Here is a 25,863-nt window from a genome sequence, read left to right as displayed (position 1 = left end):
AACGAGCCATCAACAAATAACATAATGAAGGGATCCCACTTGTAGGAATGAGGACAAACTCAAAGATCAGCTGCGCTCTGCAGTTTAGGAAAACATAAGAAGACCTCAGGAGAAAACACCTTGATGACACCTTGATCTTGGACTTCTATCTTCAAGAACTATGCAAAAAGTTGATTTCTGTTGTTTAAGCCACATTGTTGTTCTTCAGTCACTAAGTCATGTCTGACTTTTTGTGACCCCATGAACTGCAGCACACCAGGCTTCCCTGTCCTTTGCTATCTCCTGGAGTTTGCTCAAACTCATATTCATTGAGTTAGTGATGCCATCCAACAATCTCATCCTCTGTCACTCCCTTCACATGATGCCCTCAATCTTGCCCAGCAATTAGAGTCTTTTCCAGTGAATCTAGTCTATGGGGCTTCGTTACTATGATACACATGGCTGGTATTCCTTCACCACTAAGGCTCACTCACACAAGATTCTCCTCTTCTGGGCACAGGAGAACAATTTCCCCAAGTCTAACCAATTACTTGGAAGCAGAAGTGACATCGCATTTCTGGGCCAAAGCATAACATTGCTGGGTCAGGATATTCTATTAACTCTCTTCCATGCCACAGCAATCAAAGAACATAAGGAGATGGAGGTACCAGGAAGTAGCCCAGAATCCCAAACCACTACTTCCCTGGAGAACTGGCTCTGCAGAGGACTTTGTGTGAAAGAGAAATGAGTTTGCTCTGTTATGCCGCTGAAATTTTTAATGTTAGTTTTCACACAGCATGATTCAGCCTATTTTTACTGATATAACCACCCTACATATGTTTGGGAGAATGTTTCCTGATGGTCCTGGGGTGTCTCCTCATGGGCCACCTGTGAAATGAGATGTCTTCCCTCTAACAAAGTCATGAGGAAAGAAACTGACAATGAAGAGTTCAAACAAAAGGGGTGATCCATGTGGAGGCTCAACAAATCAGAGACAAAGGGTAAAAATCTGTCAGTTTCTCTACACTGTCTAGTCAAGTTGGGTGAGAATTCTGAGGCCGTGAGCAGTCAAGGGCCCAAAAAAGGGGTGTGTATGTGCTATTTTGGCATAAGTCAGAGCAGGCTTATGGGTTCCATAGTAGCCTTATGGAAATGTCCTTCAAGGCATATTAATGCATATATGTGGAATCTAAAGCAATGGCATAGATGATCTTATTTACAAACAGAAATAGAGACACAGACACAAACATATGGACACCAATGAGGGGAAGAGGGAGGTGGGATGAATTAGGAGATTGGGATTGACATATATACACTATTGATGCCATGGATAAAATAGATAACGCAATGAGTGTTAGTCGGTCTGTCATGTCCAGCTCTCTGCGACCCCATGGACTGTAGCCCACCAGGCTCCTCTGTCCACAGAATTCTCCAGGCAAGAACACTGGAGTGGGTTGCCATGCCTACTTCCGGGGAATGAGAGCTCAATGAGAACCCTACTCAGTGCTCTGTGGTGACCTAAATGGGAAGGAAATACAAAAGAGAGGGATATACGTATAACTGATTCACTTTGCTGTACAACAGAAACTAGTTTAGTAAACTAAACTACTCCAATAAAGATTAGTTTAAAAATAAACACCTTCTCAGGTTTCCTCCAGGAAGGCGCTTTGATTTTTGGAGTTTGATTTCCTGGTCAACAAGAATAATTGTTCCCACAAAAATATATAGAATCATCTAACACTGTAAATCCAGAGAAGGAAATGGCAACCCACTCCAAAATTTTTGCCTTGGAAATCCCATGGACAGAGGAGCCTGGCGGGCTACAGTCCAGTCACAAAGAGTTGGACACAACTGAGTGACTAAGCAAGCAAGCAACACTGTAAATAGATTTCCCAGTACATTTCAATTAAGTGTATTAAGTGTATTTAGCTAGCAGAATTCTGACAAATACCTCAAGACTTTATTACCCCAATGAGTACCAATGCTCCATGCTCCAAATTTCCATGAACTCTATGTAGACTAAGTCACTGGTATAACCCAGCTTTATGACACAAAGTATGAGAGGATGACGCCCTCAACTTGTTGATAGATTCCATTAAACCTATCTTCTTTTCACTTATGCTTTTTTGCTCATTGCTCAGTCCCTTTAGTTCTCTTCTCAATGCCATGATGAATTTATCTTTTGCTCTTGACACTTAATTTCTGTCTCATGTGGAAACTCAGCAAGGTGTGTGCAAGTTGCATCCTATAAAAAGGCTGCTCAAGCCAAGTGGTTGGGAGAGACACCCGATTTCTGAGCAGGGTTCTCCTTGTCAGGCCCTGCGGATTGCATGTACTCATATCAGTGACCAAACTGAGCTCTTATCCAAGCTGGTTGGCCTAGAGTGGGGATTTTTCTATAATTTGCACAAAGGTCCTTGTGAGCTGGAGGTGGCTGTGTCCTGAGTCATACACCCCTTTCCAAAGCCTGACTTTTCTCTCAGGGTCACATTTACACTGTTGCTCACATACTTCAAAGCAGAAGGTCCCTGTAGCGGGGCTGCCCCATCACCACTGGCTCAGGCATCACTTCTGTGAGTGAATTTACCTCAGCTTCTGATGGACAGATACTGTACCCATATCATTGCTTAATTCTGTGATTCTCAGCAGCACCACCCAAAGGGGCGATTGGGAAATTTGTGGTGGCAACTTTGTGAGCTCTCAGAATAATTAGAAGCACCACTGTCTTTAGTGAGCAAGGGTAATAGATGCTGGCCACTCAGTGGGTATGGGATGGTCCTGCACAGAGAAAAATTGTCCCTCATCCTGTGTGATTTTCAAATGCCCCCCACCCTCAACTTCATGGAGATGAAAAACTTTCAGACATTCATGCAAATATTAGCTAAATGCATGCCATGTGTTTGCCTCTTATTCAGTGGTTCTGGGTGGATGAAATTCTCTGCTCTCTGGAGCTTGTAAAAACCTGTTTTAATTTTCTGAGCATGGAACTTAACCCAATATTACATAAAACAAAAAGTACTTTTGCACTGTCTTAAGATCTCATTATGTTTCCTGAAATGCAACCGCCATGCAAATCGAGGGAAAATTGTAATTAATTTTGTTCTGAAGTCTACCAAGAATTGTTCACTGTATCAGAAAACCACATCACCAGCTGCATCACTCTTCAAGACAACCAAGCCACTGGTATAATTTGTCTTTCCAGTTCACACTTACAGCTACACCACTGACAGGGTCCCTGACTAGGCAAATATCTGACTCCTTAAGGAACATTTAGCATAAAACCATACCCATTCCAGGGAAGTAGCACATACTTCCCTGGTGGCTCAGATGGTGAAGAATCCACCTGCAATGCAAGAGACCCAGGTTCAATCCCTGGCTCAGAAAGATCCCCTGGAGAAGGAAATGGCAACCCACTCCAGTATTCTTGCCTAGAGAATTCCATGGACAGAGAACCATGGAGGGCTATAGACCATAGGGTCAAAAAGAGTCAGACATGAGCTAGTGACTAACACTTTTACTTTTTCACTGTACTTTATACCCAAACATTCAGAAATAGGTGTTATTTTATTATACATTGTTTTCCTTTAGTTTCAGTTACCTTATAGTTGGGGTATTATTAATATATTATTATTTTTTAATATGTATATTGTTGGTTATATTATCAATGAATCTCATTTCAAGATGTCAAATGTGATGTAAAAAATTGTGCCTTTTACAGAGGGGGGCACTGCATCTAATAAGTTGAAAATCAGTTCTTTAACCATTGAAGTATTCAGCCCCACAGTTTCCAGTGAAGAGCCTCTTCCTCAACAATTTTCTAGAAAGCCTTTTGAGAGCAAGAAATCGCTTGTATTCCCCTTTTTCAAAACTCAAGAGTCCCCTTCAGTCTAATGAATTTTAGGAATACCTCTTCAAGGAACTATATCCAGTGAAAATCTCAACACATAGGGTAGAAAAGCCCATGTGGTTATTTATAGTGAAATTAATGAGGAAAAAATGAATTCCATATAGCTAGTAACTTTAATGTTAAGTAAGATTCTGAAAATCTCACATTCCCTATTCAATGAATTATTCACAAAAATATATATAGTCATCATTGACTAGTCATTGGTTAAAGTAAAGGGCACAAGCTAACTCCTAAGCTGCTCAGGAATATACTTGTATCTAATACAAACACATGATAAACAACAATCTTCTCCTTGCTGTCATGACTCTGCAGAGAGTAAATGTCGTGGAGGACATGAAACAGGATCCAGGACAGCCAGATTAGGGAGGAGAGCAGCAGCTGATAGGGAAGGCATCTAAGCCATCCCATAGGGAGAACCAAGGGCGTGGACTGCTAGTCCCACCTATGCCACTTACTGGCTTGCCTGGCTGTGGATGAGTTTCTTTTCCTCTGTTCCAGTCACAGTTCAACCAGAGAAACAGAACCAGTAAGAACTGTGTATCAGGAGATTTTATTGCAAGACATTAGTTTACATGATTATGGGACTTGGCTAGGAAAATCTGAAATCCATAGAGCAAAACATCAGCAAGGCTACCTGGAAGTCCTAGGCATGGGCTATGCCACAGTCCATGGGCAAAATTCTTCAGAGAGGCCTCATCTGTGCTCTTAATATTCAGCTGACTGAATCAGGCCCACCTAGACTGTCTAGGACAACCTCCCTCAAGAAAGTCAACTGATTACAGACTTTAATCACATCTACAAAACACCTTCACAGTAACACCCAGATCAGTGTTTGACTGACTAATGGTGTGACAGCCTAACTTGAGTCCTTCAAAAGACCACAGAAGTCCACCCCTTGTCAACTTTGCACCCAACACCCATCTCTTTAAAAGTCACAATCTCCAAATAAAGGGAGTAGCAAAGTCATAACTCTACATACCACAAGGCAGCTTTCCTTCATACAACTGAAAACGCACCAACCTCTTCCCCACAAGAGAAGGCCAAGTTCTTGGGGAACATTTCTATTTCACCTTTGATGTCCTGTTACTGAAATACTATAAGGTTCATCATTATTAATAAATTTTACATCAAATGATAAGGGGTAAGAGAAAAAAACAAAAATATTTAATATGTATATAAATATATGAGCAACAAAAGACAGATACAGCTAATAATATTCTCAACTTCAAAATGAGGATGACAAGGCCTATTTCACAAAGCTGCTCAAAGAATTCAGTGATGTGATATGTTATAAGCACTATATTCTAAATATCATCACCATCAGTATTACTACTAGACAGGCACCTATAATGGTTTTAGGGTGAAAACCGTGACTCAGAAGAACACAACAGTAAGTCTAATGTAGGACTGAAAGGGAATTAAGAAATGGCTGTTTCTGGGGCAAAAAAAAAAGAGCCAAAAAACCAACAACAGAAATAAAATCATAGTGAAACATACCAATTTGTTGGATGAAAAAACTAAACACTGAAAATATCTAAATTATTCTCATAGTGCAGGCAGAGAAACAAACTTTCTCTTAGGGAGCAAAACTGTCTATTGAATAGCAAAATACCTAAATAACATCTTTAGCTGGAAACAGTGCAGATTTTTCTTCCTCTCCCGTCATTCCCCTGCACTAGCCCACACAGAGGGACCTCTGGATTACAATCAAGGAGAGAAGGGAATATCTATGATTCCCCTATGAAGACTTCAAGAATCTGGAGGACCAAAGATAGAGAAAGAGACAGACATAGACAGACAGAGATACAGAGCCTCTGATGGAGGGAGACAGAAGCCAGGAAAGAAATGCAGGCTCCTGGGGTTGGTACAGCTGTGCATAAGACGACAGGCAAGGAGGTGTTATGGGGCTTTCACTGCAATTATAAGATCCTCAAGATTTTCCCTAAAAATGAGTTTATTTTATGGAAATTATACTTCAGTATGCTACACTAAGACTTCCCTGGTAACTCAGACCGTAAAGCGTCTGCCTACAATGCGGGAGACCTGGGTTCAGTCCCTGGGTTGGGAAGATCTCCTGGAGAAGGAAATGGCAACCCACTCCAGTATTCTTGCTTGGAAAATCCCATGGATGGAGGAGCCTGGTGGGCTATAGTCCAAGGGATCGCAAAGAGTCGGACACGACTGAGCGACTTCGCTTCATGCTACACTACAGTCTTTGACTGTGTGGATCACAACAAACTGTGGAAAATTCTTCAAGAGATGGGAATACCAGACCACCTTACCTGCCTCCTGAGAAACCTGTATGCAGGTCAAGAAGCAACAGTTAGAATCAGACATGGAACAATGGATTGGTTCCAAATCGGGAAAGGAGTACGTCAAGGCTGTATATTGTCACCCTGCTTATTTAACTTATATGCAAAGTACATCATGTGAAATATAGGCTAGATGAATCTCAAGCTGAAATCAAGATTGCCAGGTGAGCTATCAATAACCTCAGATATGCAGATGATACCACTTTAATGGCAGAAAGCAAAGAGGAACTAAAGAGCCTCTTGATGAAGGTAAAAGAGGAGAGTGAACAAGCTGGCTTAAACCTCAACATTAAAAAAATGAAGATCATGGCATCTGGTCCCATCACTTCAAATAGATGAGGAGAAAGTGGAATAGTGACAGACTTCAATTTCTTGGGCTCCAAAATCACTGGGGACAGTGACTGCAGCCATGAAATTAAAGGATGCTTGTTCATTGCAAAGTTATGACAAAGCCAGACAGCATATTAAAAAACAGAGATATCACTTTACCGACAAAGGTCTGTATGGTCAAAGATGTGGTTTTTACAGTAGTGAAGTACAGATGTGAGAGTTGGACCATAAAGAAGGCTGAGGGCCAAAAAATTGATGCCTTCGAACTGTGGTGCTGGAGAAGACTCTTGAGAGTCTCTTGGACAGCAAGGAGATCAAACCCGTCAATCCTAAAGGAAATCAACCCTGAATTTCCTTTGGAAGGACTGATGCTGAAGCTGAAGCTCCAATACTTTGGCCACCTGACGTGAAGAGCCAACTCATTGGAAAAGACCCTGATGTTGGGAAAGATTGAGGGCATGAGGAGAAGTGGGCAACAGAGGATGAGATGGTTGGATTGCATCACGGACTCAATAGACATGAGTTTGAGCAAGCTCCGGGAGATAAGTGAAGGGCAGGGAAGCCTGGAATGGAGTTGCACAGAGTTAAACACAACAGAGTAATAAAATAAACAATCCAATAAAGTTGATTGTTAAAAAATTCTATGATGATCTTAATTTTTATAAAACGTTGTAACATTTTATAATGTTATAAAATGAAAGGAAATAGCAAAATATTAGCAGTGGTTATTTCTCAGTGATGCTGATATGAAGCAGTGTTGTTTTCAGTTCCTCAAATAAGTGTACCAATTTTTTTCAGAATTAGAAAAAGTAAAATCTTCCTGAAAGAGAGCCATTTTCCACCGAGTCTGTGCTCATTTCAGAACAATGCTCACCGCTTAAAACTTATCAATTTCAAATTATTATCGCTTCACATAGAATGATCCATCTTGTTTTGATTGCTACCCAATTTCCAGTTTTCTTTAGACTTTGTTCTTGCCTTTGAAATTAATCAATAAAGCAAATGAACCAGCAACAGTGAAAGCATCCGCTCTTCTTGAATAAAAGAGCAACAAACGGAAAGGCTCAAGACTCAGGTTTCCAAGACAGCTCTGCTAAAGAATTCACTGTGGCCTTGGGCGAGACTTCCCCTCCAGGCCACAGCTTCTTCAGCTATAAACCGCAGGCCGTGAACCGGATCATCTCTAAGGGCCCATCCGGCACTGACATCCCACCACTTTATGTGCCCCTCGGGGAGGAGAAGCAAGCAAAGCAGGAATCCATCACTGAGTCATCTCTTCGTGGCCCTGTGATAGAAATCACACCTCAGACAGCCCCCTCCTCTCTATTTCTCCATCTCATCTTCACCTTCTCAGGCTTCTTTCTCTTGCCAATCATGTGGCAGTAAAACTTGGTTTTCACTCCCAGCACTTCAGCTCTTCAGGCTGTTATTCTGTTCGGCCCGTATTGGTACCTGATTTTGCTCTGGTGCTCAACGGGGGTCTAAATATTTCCTCCACTCCACTCCAGCTTATTTCAGCAAAACTTCACACCCTCTCCTCTGTTGAAAGCTTCTCCTGCCCTCCCTGCATCATACTCCCAGCTATTACTATAAATGCATGGGGAGCAGCCTCCATTTCTGCTCTCACAGAAGGATGCTGGCATTTAAGAAAACTCTGTGTGAGTACAGGGAGGCTGGGGACGGATGCGGGGGTGGAAGCCCTGAGATCTTAATGTAATCATGCTCATTTTAAGATCTACAGTCATTTGTCCTTGGCTCCATCTTCCCAGAAATGACTGGCACAGGAAGCTTTTTTGAAGGGCTATTGGCTCAAGTCTCACTTGGCGGGTCTTGTGGTGGTGGTGGGGATCATTTCAGTTACAGTTTCATCTGCCAAGTCTGTATTCCCTGTTGCCTGCTGACCCGAGTTGGATTTTAAGTTTCCATCAAGACCACCTGCCTGGTGTTAATTAGTTATGGTTTCTTATTTTAAATGCAAACTTGTTTTAACATCCGTGAACTGGCGTAGCATCTTGGGCAACTCCCCTGGTTCTACTGTACAAGCAGCAGTCTCAGCTGACCCAGCTATTTGTACTTTAATGAAATGCTGTAGCCAGGAGGGTAGAATATCCAGCAAATATCTGAGGCTCACCATTGTGAAATCCAAGTAAATCTCAACTCCTGTTTTTTTCCTATTGTTTTTTGAAAAATCTTGAATGTATAATCAAGGATAATTTTTTCTTATTCCCCATGCCACACATGTGCTTCACACTTCCTTATAATGTGAATAGGAGAACCTTAGAGAGAAACACAAACCTATTGTTTTTAATGCTGCTCTAGATATCTCTGTAGGTTTCATTCATGTGTGATGCATTTACCTATTGCTGTTGTATTAGTTGCTCAGTCTGACTCTTTATGACCCCGTAGACTGTGGCCTGCCTGATTCCTCTGTCCATGGAATTCTCCAGGCAAGAGTACTGGAGTGGGTTGCCATTCCTCCAGCGGATCTTCCCGACTCAGGGATGGAACCCTGGTCTCCTGCATTGCTGGCAGATTCTTTACCATCTGAACCACCAGGAAAGCCCACTTACCAATTATTAAATCAAATCAACTGGTTTCCTCTTACAGGTAGGGGGCGAAGGAAATGATCCTTTCAGGCCTATTAGCTTTCCTTTAGCATGAAAAACTAAAGCCAGGAGTTCTCTTCTCCACTGACACAAGCATGTTCTCAGGAGACATGTTCTGACCAGATAACTTTCAGAAATTTATCCTAAATTTTCCTTCAATCCAAGGCACAAAAGTAAACAGAAGCAATTAAGAATGATGGACATAAAAACCAACAGGGTTAGGTGGGAGGGGGGTTCATGTTTGGGAACGCATGTAAGAATTAAAGATTTTAAAATTTAAAAAATAAAAAACTAAAAAAAAAAAACAGGAACGTGATCTGGCATTAACACACAAATAAAATGAGTCTAGAACTTTGGAAGGGTTAAGAATCCCTCCTTTCTCCAAGACTCAGAAATGAAAATGGAATCTGAGGGAGAGTCAGGAGTCACTGGCTTTCAAAGAAGAGCTTGTATCTATAGATATTTTGATGTTAAATCCACTAATTCTCACATATTGTTGGACCAACAATAAATGAAGGTGGAAAAAAGTGAACTGAATTGTTGTCACTTTACATTTCCTTGTGGGGCCTGCCATCCAGGTTTCCTTATCATCTTTAGAAACATCCATTTCGAGAAGTGATAAGGAGCATCATCTTCACAGATGTATTGTTATTTTTCTTGTGCCCCAGACTATCTGATTTTATGTTCAACTGTCAGTCAATTCAGTTGCTCAGTCGTGTCCAACTCTTTGCGACCCCATGAACTGCAGCACGCCAGGCCTGTCAATCACCAACTCCCGGAGTTCACTCAAACTCATGTCCATCGAGGCAGTGATGCCATCCAGCCATCTCATCCTCTGTCGTCCCTTCTCCTCCTGCCCCCAATCCCTCCCAGCATCAGAGTCTTTTCCAATGAGTCAACTCTTCACATGAGGTGGCCAAAGTACTGGAGTTTCAGCTTTAGCATCAGTCCTTCCAATGAATACCCAGGACTGATCTCCTTTAGGATGGACTGGTTGGACCTCCTTGCAGTCCAAGGGACTCTCAAGGGACTCATAGTTCCAAAGCATCAATTCTTCAGCGCTCAGCTTTCTTCACAGTCCAACTCTCACATCTATACAAGACCACTGGAAAAACCATAGCCTTGACTAGACGGACCTTTGTTGGCAAAGTAATGTCTCTGCTTTTTAATATGCTATCTAGGTTAGTCATAACTTTCCTTCCAAGGAGTAAGCGTCTTTTAATTTCATGGCTGCAGTCACCATCTGCAGTGATTTTGGAGCCCAAAAACATAAAGTCTGACACTGTTTCCACTGTTTCCCCATCTCTTTGCCATGAAGTGATGGGACCAGATGCCATGATCTTCGATTTCTGAATGTTGAGCTTTAAGCCAACTTTTTCACTCTCCTCTTTCACTTTCATCAAGAGGCTTTTTAGTTTCTCTTCACTTTCTTCCATAAGGGTGGTATCATCTGCATATCTGAGGTTATTGATATTTCTCCCAGCAATCTTGATTCCAGCTTGTGCTTCATCCAGCCTGGCATTTCGCATGATGTATTCTGCACATAAATGAAATAAGCAGGGTGACAATATACAGCCTTGACGTACTTCTTTTCCTATTTGGAACCAGTCTGTTGTTCCATGTCCAGTTCTAACTGTTGCTTCCTGACCTGCATATAGGTTTCTCAAGAGGCAGGTCAGGTGGTCTGTATTCCCATCTCTTGAAGAATTTTCCACTGTTTATTATGAGCCACACAGTCAAAGGCTTTGGCATGGTCAATAAAGCAGAAATAGATGTTTTTCTGGAATTCTCTTGCTTTTTCCATGATCCAGTGGATGTTGGCAATTTGATCAACTGTACCAATGACTAAATCCAGGGTTGGAAAGAGAAGGCATGGGATTACTTTTTTGTCATAATCTAATGGACAATTTTCTGGGTGCTAAGTATTAAATGGTTTTAGGAAACGATGAATGACACCAGCCTCAGTAGCTGGAAGGATTCCATTCTTCCAATTGCTGTCTTTTGGGTCTACAAATAATCTGGGGTCAGCTGACAACAGGAAAAGCCATTGTCTGGGGCTACCTCAGCTTCCCCTCTGGGTTCCTCCCCCAAACACAGAGCAAAGGCACACCTCTGGATGTAAGAAGAAAAGAAGCTGTGACTGTAGATTAAATCCCTCTATGGAGCCAGGTCAGATGGGACAAAGGCTTTGTGTCAGATCATAACCATAAAAATGTAATATCTAAAAGCAAACTTTTTTTGTTTTAAATATAATTACTGTCATGTACATGAGATGTGAGAGCTGGATGACAAAATAGAATTGATGCCTTCAAACTGTGGTTCTGGAGGAGACTCTTGAGAGCCCCTTGGACAGCAAGGAGATCAAACCAGTCAATCCTAAAGAAAATCAACCTTGAATATTCATTGGAAGGACTGATGCTGAAGCTGAAGTTCCAATACTTTGGCCACCTGATGTGAAGAGCCGACTCATTGGAAAAGACCCTGATGCTGGGAAAGATTGAAGGCAGGAGAAAGGGATGACAGAGGATGAGATGGTTGGATGGCATCACCGAATCAACGGACATGATTTTGAGCAAATTCCAAGAAATAGTGAAGGACAGGGAAGCCAGGCATGCTGCAGTCCATGGGATCACAAAGAGTCAGACACGACTGAGCAACTGTACAACTGAAATGCAGTTTCCTGAAGGATTTTTACCTTTGGAAGATAAAAATATTGACCGATCCTAAATACTCTAGTCCATATATATTTTTATATTATGCATGTGAATGCATGTGTACTTCATATTTGCATTGTATACAGTATGCATATTAATAAATTATGCTTTTTTCTAGAGATAATTATGAGTTGTGATAAAACAATTATGTATACTGTGTTGTAATGAGTATGTACTGGTTCATAGTGATTAGGCATAGCTCTAATAATTCCCAGCACAGCAACAGATTCTAACCTGTCAAATCTACATTCATCCCTTTCTTGGAGTACTTTTAAGCAATACTTATGATTAGAGAAGAATACAGCAATTCAGCTCAATGTGTAGTTCTATGTACCTTCACTCAATCAATATTCTTTTCAAGGAGAGATATATTTGCTTGCTTTCATAAGTGATCAAACATTATGATCTTGCTCTATGCCAGGTATAATTGTCTGACACATCCTTGTTTTTGATTTTCCTAGAGCTCTAGGCTGAATTCATTTTCTTCTAACAACTAGAATTTTCCTTTTGTACATGTCACTTGTCTTTGCAATAATTACCATTTTGCTGCCATTTTTCCTACCAAATCATTCTTAACATACTGATCTCAAACCCTTTTTAAAAAAATCTCTAATTTCTACTTCCTTCAAACCAAAGAACAATGTTTGAATCTGTCATTTATGTAAAAAAAGTGTTAATTTTACCTTTGGATACTATTGGATTCCTTACTGAATCAAAAAGCATCATATTTGTTATTAGAAAATCATTTATAAGAATGTTACTTTCTTGTTTTGTATCATTAAACATTTCATGTCATACTTTGGAGGCAGGAGTTAATTTGTCAGAAGTAAGCTACTATTTGACTTAAATTCAGCCTGTATTTCATAATTTTAAGGTTAAAAATATTGTACTCCTTTTAAGAGTCCACCTTAATTTTTTTTTTAAATAAAGTGGGATGTATGTGGGTGGGTGGATGGATGATAGATAGGTAGAAGACAATTTTAAAAAAAAGAAAGAAAGAAAATGTAGAGGAATAAAATATCTGAATGAAAGGACATAAGTCACCCAGAAAAAAAAAAAGCGGGATGGTACGGGAAGGGAGGAGAGAGGAGGGTTCAGGATGGGGAACACATGTATACCTGTGGTGGATTCATGTTGATGTATGGCAAAACCAATACAATATTATAAAGTAATTAACCTCCAATTAAAATAAATAAATTTATATTAAAAAAATAATAAAGCAGATTTAGTAAACAGAAAGGATATTCAAAAACGAAAAACCTCAGGAGCTAAGTGAATCAGTTATTCAACATTAATTGAATATTGATGAAGAAGAAAGAGTAAGTTATAAGTATACTCTAAATATGGGCTCCCCTGGTGGCTGAGGCAGTAAAGAATCTGCCTTCAACGCAAAAGACCCAGGTTCGATCCCTTGGTCAGGAAGATCCCCTAGAGGAGGAAATGGCAACCCACTCTAGTATTCTTGCCTTGGAAATCCTATGGACAGAGGAACCTGGTGGGCTACAGTCCATAGAGTCAAAGTCGGATACAACTAATTGACTATCACTTTCACTTTCTTCATACCCTTAATAAACATAGATAATTATTGGCTGAAAGGATAATCACAGAATCTGTATTTTTAGCTTTAGGGAGGGGGAAAAAGCAGAAGAAGCAGCCACTTACTATAGATAGCTGTCCTCTTAGATCCATAGAGACTACTGAGCTGATGTCAACAAGAAGAATCAAAAAAAAAAAAAAAAAAAGCCCAGCCATCAGCAGAATTACAAAATAGTAATTAGCATGAGAACTTCAAATACCTTGCAAGAAACTGACTAGAACCCAAGGCTGACTCTAATTACACAGCTATAAAAGAAAAAAAAAAGAAAAAAAAAGGTACAAAAAAAGTTTTGTACTTTGATATTTGTGGTTCTTTAATTCTTGGTCTGTATCTATATAGTATCTGAGTTTCTAATTATAATAAATTATGAAATATTTCATATCAGTCCCTCATCTGGCCACACCTGGGGAAATCCTAGCACTTTTGCCTGTGTGGTCTAACCCAGGGCACTCTATGTATAGAGGTAACTACCTTAATTGCAGGTAAGTGTCTAGGGGTATTTAAGAGTCTTCCACTGAGCTGGCTTTATGTGACAGTAAATTTTACAGACAGACATATAAAAGGAGGAATAAAGTCTTAGTCCATTATGTAAATCTCAGAAGATAACACACTATCATTTTTTATAGCTTGGGATTAAACTATTTATCCACTATCAATGGGATCTTTAAATTGTTTCTTTAAGAAATGGTAACAATTAGGTTTTAGGCATTACAGATTCTCTAAGTTAAGTCTCCCTCATGAATAATACCATGCATTTTCAAAATAGCTTCTTAGCATGGCCTGAAAACAAACCACCCCAACAAGGAAACAAGCTATGAGCACCTATTTCTAAGGACATGATCAACTGAGATAACCAGGGCCTTGGAACATATTTTGAGGTTACAAAATATACTTTTCCTTAAAAGATTATTTTGAATGAGGGGGAACTTTCCTGGTGGTCCACTGGCTAAGAATCTGTGCTCCCAATTCAGGGAGCCTGGTTCAACCCCTGGTCAGGGAACTAGATCCTGCATGCCCTAACTAATACACAGCAGAGCCCCCCAAAAAGGATTATTTTAAAGGAAACAAAGATTTACAATTTTTTTCAGTTTTGTCTTATACAAACGAAATTTTCTATAAAAAGCACATCCAGCTTTTTAAAGTAAAGATAAAAGCTATAAGAATTATTTTTCTTGCCCAAATGAAAGTGCAAAAACAGTATGCATCCATTATCTCCAAACACTACTCAGTAAAGCAAAGCAGTCCTGACCCCGCTCCCTCAGCTGGCTATGGCACATACCACCCTCTCCTTCATGCTGCTCTCTCTTGGCTCCTCTTCCTCTCATTCATTCGCAGAACTGCCTTAAAGAACTTAAAACTCCGTTCACAGGATGACTTAGGGTGAGAAATACTGGTTGCAGCAAATAGTTAAAGCAAAGAGGTTATATATCTAGAATGTTGTAAACCGTCTACAGCTTATTGATCTGTGCACAAGGAAATCAAACGAAAACCTCAATGCAATCTATTCACTATTCAGGAAAAAGAGATGGACATAAATTGTGGTGCACTGGATACCCCAAAACACCTAAGCAACCTATCCTACAGTTGCCAACATTAATTGGCTCCTATAACACACAGACCCAGCTTGAGACAGACTTCATAATTTGGCTTAAACTCTGCATGACCTTTCATTAAAGGCTCAACAATATCCGTATTTTTAACAAATACGATTCTACCACAAGTAGGCTTCACCATCTTTTAAAAAAGTATAGTTTTAATAGCTCATGTCTCCAGACTACAAAGCATTAAAAAATATTTCTTATTTTACTTTCTTGGTTAAAAAGAAAACTTTAGATTTAATCAGCTTTAATAGTAATTAAGCAGTTTTCCAGGAACCTGACTCAAACACCCTGCCCAATGTATATCATCCAAATGATTGTATTGGTAATAAAAAAAAAAAAAAACAGGTAATGTGCCTTATAAATAACAGATATCAGATTCTTATAAAACCGAAAGCAATTTTGTAAAAGTCACCGTTCTTGGGACTTAGCGTGGTTTTATGCTTTTCCTCCATTTATCCCCCAGTGCATGGGATTTAACTTTTTATGTGAAATGCATGACAAAATACTTGACTGGTTATCAATCCATTAGGAAAACAGTTACATGGTTTTTCCAATGAGGTTAGAACAAAATGATTTTGGAATTTCCAGAATTTGCAGAAATGGAAAGAAGCCTGACCAACTTTGAACTCTGTTCAAGGAACAAGAAATGGGATTGGACACCATTTTGAAATGTGGGTGCATATGTGCTTGCCAGGTTCTCTTCTTGCCAGCTGCAAAATCTCCTGAAATGTCATCCAAATTTGATTAAAGACAGGTTACTCCAAACTCATTCTTTCTCATCCTTGTAATAAAAATGGGTATATTTTTCAATATTATTGACAGGAAAGTAAAATAACCAAAACCAGGTGAACAGCTGGGTAATTTCTCTCCTTAAGGAAGTATAGTAGATGTTCCGCCTAGTGCTATCACAGGGGCACATAATATGTACTCCAGAAAAACAAAGTAATGGCTACTTTACCATGTTTTCCTAACTGTCTCACAATTTAGTACTTCTGCAGTGTTAGCCTCATCTCAGAAATACAGATGTGGTCATCTCAGTGTCCTAGATCATCTGCGAAGGAACAAGCACTAATGTTCTGATAGTTCCAAAGAGGAATTGTTGTGGAAGAAGCACAGTGAGCTGTCTAGACCAGTGAACCCCACCATTTTTAGCATCAGGAAGCTGTTTCATGGAAGACAATTTTTCCACTGATGGGGGTGGGGGGATGGTTCAAGTGGTAATGCGAGCGATGGGGAGTGACCGGGGAACAGCAGATGAAGCTTCACCTGCTGGTCCCCACTGAACTCCTGCTGTGCACCCCAGTTCCTAATGGCACTGGTCTGTGGCCCAGGGGTTGGGGGCACTGAGCTCCACCAGACACCCTACTACAACATAGGGCTACAGAGGCATCAGACAGTGCATGGGCCCTCCAGGCACTCGCAGCTGGGTAAGAAGGCCAACAGGTCACAGGGGAAACACAAAAATAAATATATGGGATTTCTTAGGACCACTGAGAATGGAAAAGCTGTCACACAGGTAGAAGGGTGGCAGGTCGGGTGACAGAGCCTTGAAGGATGAGAAGAGCTCTTCAGGTGGACAGGAAACCAGAGGACAAGGGAAACACAGGTCACCACGGGAGCAAGGCACAGAAAGAGAAGCATCAGTCTCCTCTCAGAAGAGAGCCCCTCCTTTGTCTTTTAGCCTCCCTGCAGAGCAAAGAGCAGATGTTCACTGTTCAGTCTCCTGAGCAGTGATAATGTTTCCTTCTGGAGCGCAGATTGTGGGGGTTTTCTCGAAGCTCATGGTAAAAGGCTGGGGGTCCCTAAGCAGCCTGCTCCACGGCAGTGACGCAGACCTAGCCCATGCCCAGCATTCACTTGAATCACTCCATGTCATCCCTGTGGGTCTTGCAGGGCAAAGAAAACTTACACTACCATGGAGCTCATGCTGCTTATCATGTCCTGAGGAAGCAAGTCCTTTGTCTCTGATCTAGGAGACTTGCGCCTTCTGCCAGCATCCACGAAACTCTGGCAGGCAAGTTGATCACTTATAGGGAAGGGAAAATCTCCGACCACACACAGTTTCTAACAGACAGGTAGTGAATCAATCCATTGATGAGGGAGCAAGCAGAGGAGAATGAAAGAAGAAATTGAAGAGAAAGATGAATTTGGTTTTGTTGCTGTTCAACTTAAAGTGGTCATGGAGGCCAGGAGCTGCCAACACAGATTTGTATTTTATGAGAGGTCTGGGCTAGAGATACATATTTTTAAATTAATTTTTATTGGAATATAGTTGTTTTAAAATGTTGTGCTAGCTTCTACTGCAGAGCAAAATGAATCAGCCACACACACACATACACACACACCCTCCCTTTAGGATTTTCCTCTCATTCAGGTCACCACAGTGCATTAAGTACAGTTCCCTGTACTATACAATGTGTTTTCATTAGTTGTCTGTTTTATTTTGTTGTTTAGTTGCTAAGTCGTATCTGAGTCTTTGCAACCCCATGGACTGCAGAGTGAGCAGTCGACATTTTAGGAATCAGTGAACTACAGTGGACTGGAATGGGTGAATTAAACTCAGATGACCATTATATCACTAGAGTGAGCAAGAAGGCCTTAGAAGAAATGGAATAGCCATCAGAGTCAACAAGAGTCCGAAATGCAGTACTTGAGTGCCATCTCAAAGATGACAGAATGATCTCTGTTCATTTCCAAGGCAAACCATTCAATATCATAGTACTCCAAGTTTATGCTCCAACCAGTAACACTGAAGAAGATGAAACTGAACAGTTCTACAAATACCTACAAAACCTTCTAGAACTAACACCAAAAAAGATGTCCTTTTCATCATAGGGGACTGGAGTGAAAAGTAGGAAGTGAAGAGATCCCTGAAGTAACAGGCAAATTTGGCCTTGGAGTACAAAATGAAGCAGGGCAAAGGCTGACAGAGTTTTGCCAAGAGAACGCACTGGTCATAGCAAACACCCTCTTCCAACAACACAAGAGAACACTCTACACGTGGACATCACCAGATGGTCAACACCGAAATCAGATTGATTATATTCTTTGTAGCCGAAGATGAAGAAGCTCTATACAGTCAGCAAAAACAAGACTAGAAGCTTACTGTGGCTCAGATCATGAACTCCTTATTGCCAAATTCAGACTTAAATTGAAGAAAATAAGGAAAACCACTAGACCATTCAGGTATGACCTAAATCAATCCCTTATGAATATACAGTGGAAGTGACAAATAGATTCAAGGGATTAGATCTGATAGGCAGAGTGTGTGAAGAACTATGGACAGAGGCTCATGACACTGTACAGGAGACAGTAATCAAGACCATCTCCAAGAAAAAGAAATGCAGAAAGGCAAAATGGTTGTCTGAATAGGTCTTAAAAATAGCTGAGGAAAGAAGAGATGCTAAAGGCAAAGGAGAAAAGGAAAGATATACCCATCTGAATGCAGAGTTCCAAAAAATTATCTAGGAAAGATAAGAAAGGCTTCCTCAGTGATCATTGTAAAGAAATAGAGGAAAACAATAGAATGGAAAAGACTAGAGATCTCTTCAAGAAAATTAGAGATACCAAGGGAACATCTCAGGCAAATGTGGACACAATAAAGGACAGAAACAGTGTGGACCTAACAGAAACAGAAGATATTAAGAAAAGGTGGCAAGAATACACAGAAAAACTATACAAAAGAGATCTTAATGACCCAGAAAACCACAATGGTGTGATCTTTCACCTTGAGCCAGACATCCTGGAGTACAAAGTCAAGTGGGCCTTAGGAAGCAGCACTACGACCAAAGCTAGAGGAGGTGATGGAATTCCAGCTGAGCTATTTCAAATCCTAAAAGATGATGCTGTGAAAGTGCTGCATTCAATATGGCAGCAAATTTGGAACACTCAGCGGTGGCCATAGAACTGAAAAAGGTCAGTTTTCATTCCAATCCCAAGGGAGGGCAATGCCAAAGAATGTTCAAACTACCACACAATTGCACTCACCTCACACGCTAGCAAAGTAATGCTCAACATTCTCCAAAAGCCAGGCTTCAACAGTACATGAACAAAGAACTTCCAGATGTTCAAGCTGGATTTAGAAAAGTCAGAAGAACCAGAGATCAAATTGCTAACATCTGTTAGATCATTGGAAAAGCAAGAGAGTTCCAGAAAAACATCTACTTCTACTTTATTGACTATGCCAAAGCCTTTGTTGTGGATCACAACAAACTGTGGAAAATTCTTCAAGAGATGGGACCATCTTATCTGCCTCCTGAGAAATCTGTATGCAGGTCAGGAAGCAACAGTTAAAACAGGACATGAACAACAGACTGGTTCCAAAAGGGGAAATGAGTATATCAAGGCTGTATATTGTCACCCTGCTTATTTAACTTATATGCAGAATATATCATGTGAAATGCTGGGCTGGATGAAGCACAAGCTGGAATCAAGATTGCTGGGAGAAATATCAATAACCTCAGATATACAGATGACACCACCCTTATGGCAGAAACTGAAGAGGAACTGAAGACCCTCTTGATAAAAGTGAAAAAGGAGAATGAAAAAGCTGTATGAAAACTCAACATTCAAAAAACTAAGATCATGGCATCTGGTTCCATCATTTCATAGCAAATAGATGGGGAAATAATGAAAACAGTGACAGATTATTTTGGGGGGCTCCAAAATCACTGCAGATGGTGACTGCAGTCATGAAATAAAAAGATGCTTGCTCCTTGGAAGAAAAGCTATGACCAACCTAGATAGCATATTAAAAAGCAGAGACATTACTTTGCCAACAAAGGTCTGTCTAGTCAAGGCTATGGTTTCTCCAGTGATCATGTATGGATGTGAGGGTTGGACTGTGAAGAAAACTGAGCACCAAAGAATTGATGCTTTTGACTGTGGTGTTGGAGAAGACTCTTGAGAGTCCCTTGGACTGCAAGGAAGTTCAACCAGTCCATCCTAAAGGAGATCAGTCCTGAGTGTTCTTTGGAAGGAATGATGCTAAAGCTGAAACTGCAATAATTTGGTTACCTGATGCGAAGAGTTGGCTCATTGGAAAAGACTCTGATGCTGGGAGGGATTGAGGGCAGGAGGAGAAGGGGATGACAGAGGATGAAATGGCTGGATGGCATCACCAACTCAATTGACATGAGTCCGAGTGAACTCCGGGAGTTGGTGATGGACAGCAAGGCGTGGCATGCTGCAATTCATGGGGTTGCAAAGAGTCGGAAACGACTGAGCAACTGAACTGAACTGAACTGAACTGAGTGTCAGCTGGTCTCTAGCTGGGCTGAGTTTAGCCAATGGTTGATATGGATGAGAGATTAAAAGACAAAGGGAACAGTGAGGTTGGGTGTTTCTGCTTCTCTTCTCTGCTGCGGATACATGTCTGACAGTACATGGACTGAATTCCCTGAATGGCTTTAGCTCCCTCTGGACAAGCCAGTCAACCTAAGAGTCTTGCCTCTAGCATCATCTCCAGGCCAAGGTCTGATAGTACCATTTTTACTTCATCCCTCCATTCCATGTGTGGAAGTAGCTTCCAGCTGTGGGCATCTAAGATATCTCACCATCCTCTGTCTGGTTTCTCAGTTATTCCACTACCCATCTAATCAATTTCCCCACATTATATATATATATATATATATATATATTGGTAACAAATCACTGAAGTGGTTCATTTTTTGGCCTGGTTGGATCCTGATTAATAAGAACAGGTAAGAATACAAAAGCCAAATCTGATAGGCAAAAGAATGGGAAAAGATGTTGACGACCAATTGTACAGAACATTCTTTGAGGAGTTTCATGAAAAGAAAAGAGAGACTTGGTGGTAGCTGGAGGGATGGGTCTTTTAAACTTATTTGGTAAGATATGTGCTTGTTTTAGGCTGAGGGGAAGATGTCTGAAGAGAGCGAGAGAATAAAAGGTAGAGGAATTGAGCTGTGGGTGTTAAGTCACTTCAGTTGTGTCTGACTCTTTGTGACCCTATGGACTATAGCCCACCAGGCTCCTCTGTCCATGGAATTCTCTAGGCAACAAAACTGGAGTGGGTTGCCACTTCTCTAGGGGATCTTCCCAACTCAGCGATCGAACCGGTGCCTCCTGTGTGGCGCCTGCATTGCAGGCAAAATCTTTGCCATTGAGCCACCAGGGAACCAGTTGGATTAATGGAATAAGGTCCCAGAGGAAATAGGAGGAGGTAAGGGGTTTTGTAGGATCCAGGTAACAGATTTGATCCAGTTAACAGGGTTTGTTCCCCAATGCATCAGATAAAACTGGTAATAGTTCAGTTAGATCAACAGGATCCATCAACAGGGGTATAAAGTTATATCATCAGCTAATGGGATTGACCTTAACCTGAAACTGATATCCTGAAACCAGCAATACAAAGGTAAAGATTCACTACCTTGTAAATAAAGTGTGTGAAATTTTCTGATGGACTCAGCTTTTCCCAGAAGTTTAAGGCTTTGCTGAGTTTAGAGGTGAAAAGGTGGGTTGGAAGAGAGTGGTGATAGTCTGGAATCCTTCTGTGAGGACTGGGAGTGAAAACTAACCAGGGATCTCTGAGAGGACTAATGCAGAGGACCCAGCTGAGGTATTTACAAGGAATTGCATAGTTTATAGTTTGGTTCCCCTCTCCCTCAGATGATCAGTTGTGCCCGTTTGGAAGCAGGATGACAAATCCAGGGTTGCGGTCTTGAGAGATGAACACTGTGGAAGGGCAGAGATGCAGGAAATCATAGATGGGAAAGTGGTTTGGATGGTCTCTTGGGGAATACAGACAGTATGGCCAGCAGAAAGAATGCACAGAGTCACACAGGTGGGCAGGACCGACTTCTCATCCCAGCTAAGGAAACCTAGGCAAGTGACAACCTTCCTAAGCTTCAACTCCCTCATCCATAAAGTGAAAATAGGTTATAAGACTGAACAAGAAAACGTATATAGTGTGTGAACTAAAGATCCTCGCACAAACAGAGAACTCAGCCAATGAAAGTGAAAGTGGCCAATTTTCATCAATCAGATCCTTATTCAATTTTGATATGTGTAGATCTCTCTTTGAGTCACAAATCTGCAACTTCTCTAAAACACACCATGTCAGGTTCCCAAACAAGCCCACTGCAAGTCACTCTATGGCTCCGAACCACACAGGAAGATGCTCATGAGACTCCGAGCTACCATCATCTAGAGAGAATAGAGCTGTTGGGAGCTCTGTGTGAAGATTATACTCTATGGGGAATATGAGCCTCTGGGGAGCCACAGAACAGGTAATTCAACTGGGACACAAAAATGGACCAGGTATGGAAAGATCCTCCGGGGACTAGTGGCTGAGATTTATAGCTGGTGGGGGCATCTGGGGAAACGATCAGAGATGCATCAGCTAGCAGAACCAGGGTTCCAGTGAGTCTTCCACACTGTGACTTATTTATCACAAATAAGTATATATAGTGTGTTCTTGCCTGGAGAATCCCAGGGACGGGGGAGCCTGGTGGGCTGCTGTCTCTGGAGTCTCACCAAGTCAGACATGACTGAAGTGACTTAGCAGCAGCAGCAACAGTGTGATCGCTTTGCTGATCACTCAGCCTACTTCTGAACTCTTTGCTTTCTGCCTCCTGACAATTTTTTTTCTCATTATCTTCACAGAAAGAAGAAGCTTCCCCCACAGAGCCATAATATCTCAAATGGATCAGAAAACCCACACAGCAAATTTTCATTTGTTCTGACAAGTTGTTAAGGATAAAATTATTGCCTTGAATAAATTTCTTAGAAATAAGATTGTGACCCAACTTCACATATAAATAACCACCCTGATTCTTACTTTGATACTAAATAGGGGTTAAGTGAGCTCAACAATAGTACACATTTAGCTATTTTGCTTGCTCTCAGTGAACAAGAAATAATAAAATCCTCAAATATTTGAAACCCTACACAGCACAGAATTGCTAACGATCGTAGGCTTATTCTTTTAAAGAAGTTTACTGATAGAAAAATGACACATGTCATCGCTAGTTCCTGGGAAGCAAAGAGAAAACATTTAAAAGGTTTAATGAACAGATAAAGAAAGAAAACTGGTAACTGACATTTCTGGCTTGGGAATATGACCATTTCCAGAAGCGCAACTGGCCAAACCTTCTTACACACAGAAAATACTAAAGCTTTGCCCAGAGTCAACAAACGCCATGTTCTGAGGAGCGGTGTCTTAGGAGACAGATCTGTTAAACATCAGCGGGTGTTTTTTACCTTACCATTCGTGGCAGGCAAAGTTAAAGAAGGTTTTGCATACCTGCTTTCCAACAGAAGCCTGAGCTCCCAGCAGGGGAAGGCCGGACCTGCCCTTGGACCCAAGACAGATAACATATACACACGCTGTACACAGACAAAGACACACAGCAAGGTCTTCAAACACTTTCCTTCAAGCCATTCCCCTCTACTTCAGACTCACTGAAGGAAAGCCTGAGTCAACCTCGGATCAGAAGATGTGACAGAGAGACTTTTTAATTTGGTTTTGTACTGAACATAGATTTGCCTGTTCCGTCAAGTCGGACTGGCTTGATGGCATTGCCAAGAGCCACCCTCATACTAAAGAAAAGAGTGTACAGAAAGGCAATTTACAAAAAGTCTGGCAACGGGCCTAGAGATTATCATAAATGGAGTCAAAGACCAGTATCTTATGATATCACTTATATGTGAAATCTAAACTATGATAAAAGCAAACTTATTTACAAAACAAAAAAGACTCACAGATAAAGAAAACAAACTTATGGTTACCAAAGGAGGGGGAGGTAAGAATAAATTAGGAGTTTGGGATTAACAGATACACACTACTATATAGAGACTAGATAAACAAGGACCTACTGTGCAGCATAAGGAACTATATTCAATATCTTGCAATAACCTAGAATGGAAAAGAATCTGAAAAAATCTATTTGTAAATCACCGAATCACTTTGCTGTCTACCTGAAAATAACACAACAATATAAATCCACTATACTTCAGTTTAAAAAGGTATTTTTAATGAGTGACAGCAAAGTCGCTTCATGGCTTGCCAAGTTTACATGCTGCACCTTAGTGTCATCCCCAAAAGCTGACATCTGCTTGATGCTCTGATTAGTAGTATGTGCTACACAAGGCCAGCATATTTCTCCAGCAGTGAGGACAGGGTTAGAGATGGTAGGACAGAGAGAGCTGTTTGGGTGCCGGACAGCCGCCACTGCACCCTCTCTTGGGTAAAGAGACACAGTTCTAAGCATATTCCTGCAGGAAAAACGCTTCTAACGTTGAAAAGGTGCGGCAGAGGGCACACAGAATGACTCAGTGCTTCAACAAGGAGGCACGTGTGTTGATCTCACTCTCCTGCTGCAAATCAACAGTGGTGAAGTCCCCACCGAGAGACGCCTCCCAGAGCCTCTGCTTACAAATCTCAGCATGGGGGAAAATGATCTTTCCTGATCTCCTGCATGCTTCAAGGAGATTTTTTCAACACCTGGTTTTAAAATCCATTCAAACTAATCCATGTGTCAGGCAAAATCCAATCTTTCTATCTGGTCTCTTTTCAATACTCTGTAATGACTGTGTGTGTGCTCAGTCGCTCAGTCGTGTCCGACTGCAGCCTGCCAGGCTCCTCTGTCCATGGAATTTTCCAGGCAAGGATACTGGAGTGGGTTGCCATTTCCTACTCCAGTAACGACCAACATGGGAAAATAATCTCAAAAAGCATAGATATGTGCATATGCAGACCTGATTCACTTTGCTGTGGAGCAAAAACGAACACATTTTAAATGAACTAAACTTACAACGTAAAAAAATCCAATCTTTATGTAGCATCAAAATTGAATTGCCAGTCTATGTCTGACGCAGGATGCAGCATGCTTGGGGCTGGTGCATGGGGATGACCCAGAAGGATGTTATGGGGAGGGAGGTGGGAGGGGGGTTCATGTTTGGGAATGCATGTAAGAATTAAAGTTTTAAAATTAAAAAAAATAATAATAAAATTTAAAAAAAAAGCTTTTTTTTTTAATTAAAAAAAAAAGGCATCTTGATTCCAACATTTTTATCATTAAAGAGGGAGGTCAGCATATTGCTTTATTGTTCCTGTATTATTTGTAATTCTGTATGGTAAAATTTTTTGAGGATAATTGCTTCACCATGTTGTGTTAGTTTCTGCTGTAAAACAACACAAATCAACTGTATCTGTACACATATCCCCTCTCTCTTGAGCCTCCCTCCCGCCATCCCCTCCATCCCACCCCTCTAGGTCATCACAGAGCACTCAGCCGAGCCTCCTGTGTTACATAACAGCCAGAATATAAGAAGCAAGATATTTATATTTATGCTACTAAGTGGAAAACCAACCCCAAAACAAGATAGCTGCAGTCTCCTAGCATGTCCCTCTATTATATTTTAGATACGCTAACACTGCACTTTTTTTCTTCCCTTGTTTTCAGCATAACCAGTTCTTTTGGTTGGTTCATCCAGAAGTGGAGGGGGCAGGGGAGGCATAGACAAGCAAACATTTTGTAAGTGATGCATAGCATGAAGTCAGCCTGCATGAATTTAATTCGCTGTGGCAGTGCAACAATACTGAAAGGGTGTGCTCAATCAGAGTCCTTTTGGATTGTTTCTGACCAAGTAACCTGAGGAGAGTTTCCTCATAAAGGTGCCTTTTTCACACAGCAGGACTTTTGAATCCCACCTGTAAATCACAGATGTCTATGGGGATTTGTCTGTCTTTTCCTTCTCCATCTCTTTTATCTCTACCCCTTTTTTTTTTTGTAATTTGTGAAGATAAAATAGTCTTCATAATTCTTTTATGGGAAAGAAGTTTTGGTTGTTCT

The 25,863-nt window shown here is 40.9% G+C and overlaps 1 long non-coding RNA gene and 1 other non-coding gene across 5 annotated transcripts in view; both read right to left on the bottom strand.

The window, feature by feature from the left end:
* LOC132657216 (uncharacterized) overlaps positions 1–25,863 on the bottom strand; it is a 248,921-nt gene that overhangs the window by 72,887 nt on the left and 150,171 nt on the right. The gene's annotated exons all lie outside the window — the stretch shown is intronic.
* Positions 21,288–21,376, bottom strand: LOC114116494 (small nucleolar SNORD12/SNORD106). The gene has a single exon (XR_003590398.1). It is a non-coding gene; the product is annotated as a small nucleolar SNORD12/SNORD106 (small nucleolar RNA).

Source organism: Ovis aries, chromosome 9 (assembly GCF_016772045.2).
Source record: "Ovis aries strain OAR_USU_Benz2616 breed Rambouillet chromosome 9, ARS-UI_Ramb_v3.0, whole genome shotgun sequence".
Taxonomy (NCBI): Eukaryota; Metazoa; Chordata; class Mammalia; order Artiodactyla; family Bovidae; genus Ovis; species Ovis aries.
The sequence above is the reverse complement of the archived record's forward strand: the minus strand, read 5'-3'. Positions and strand labels throughout refer to the sequence as shown.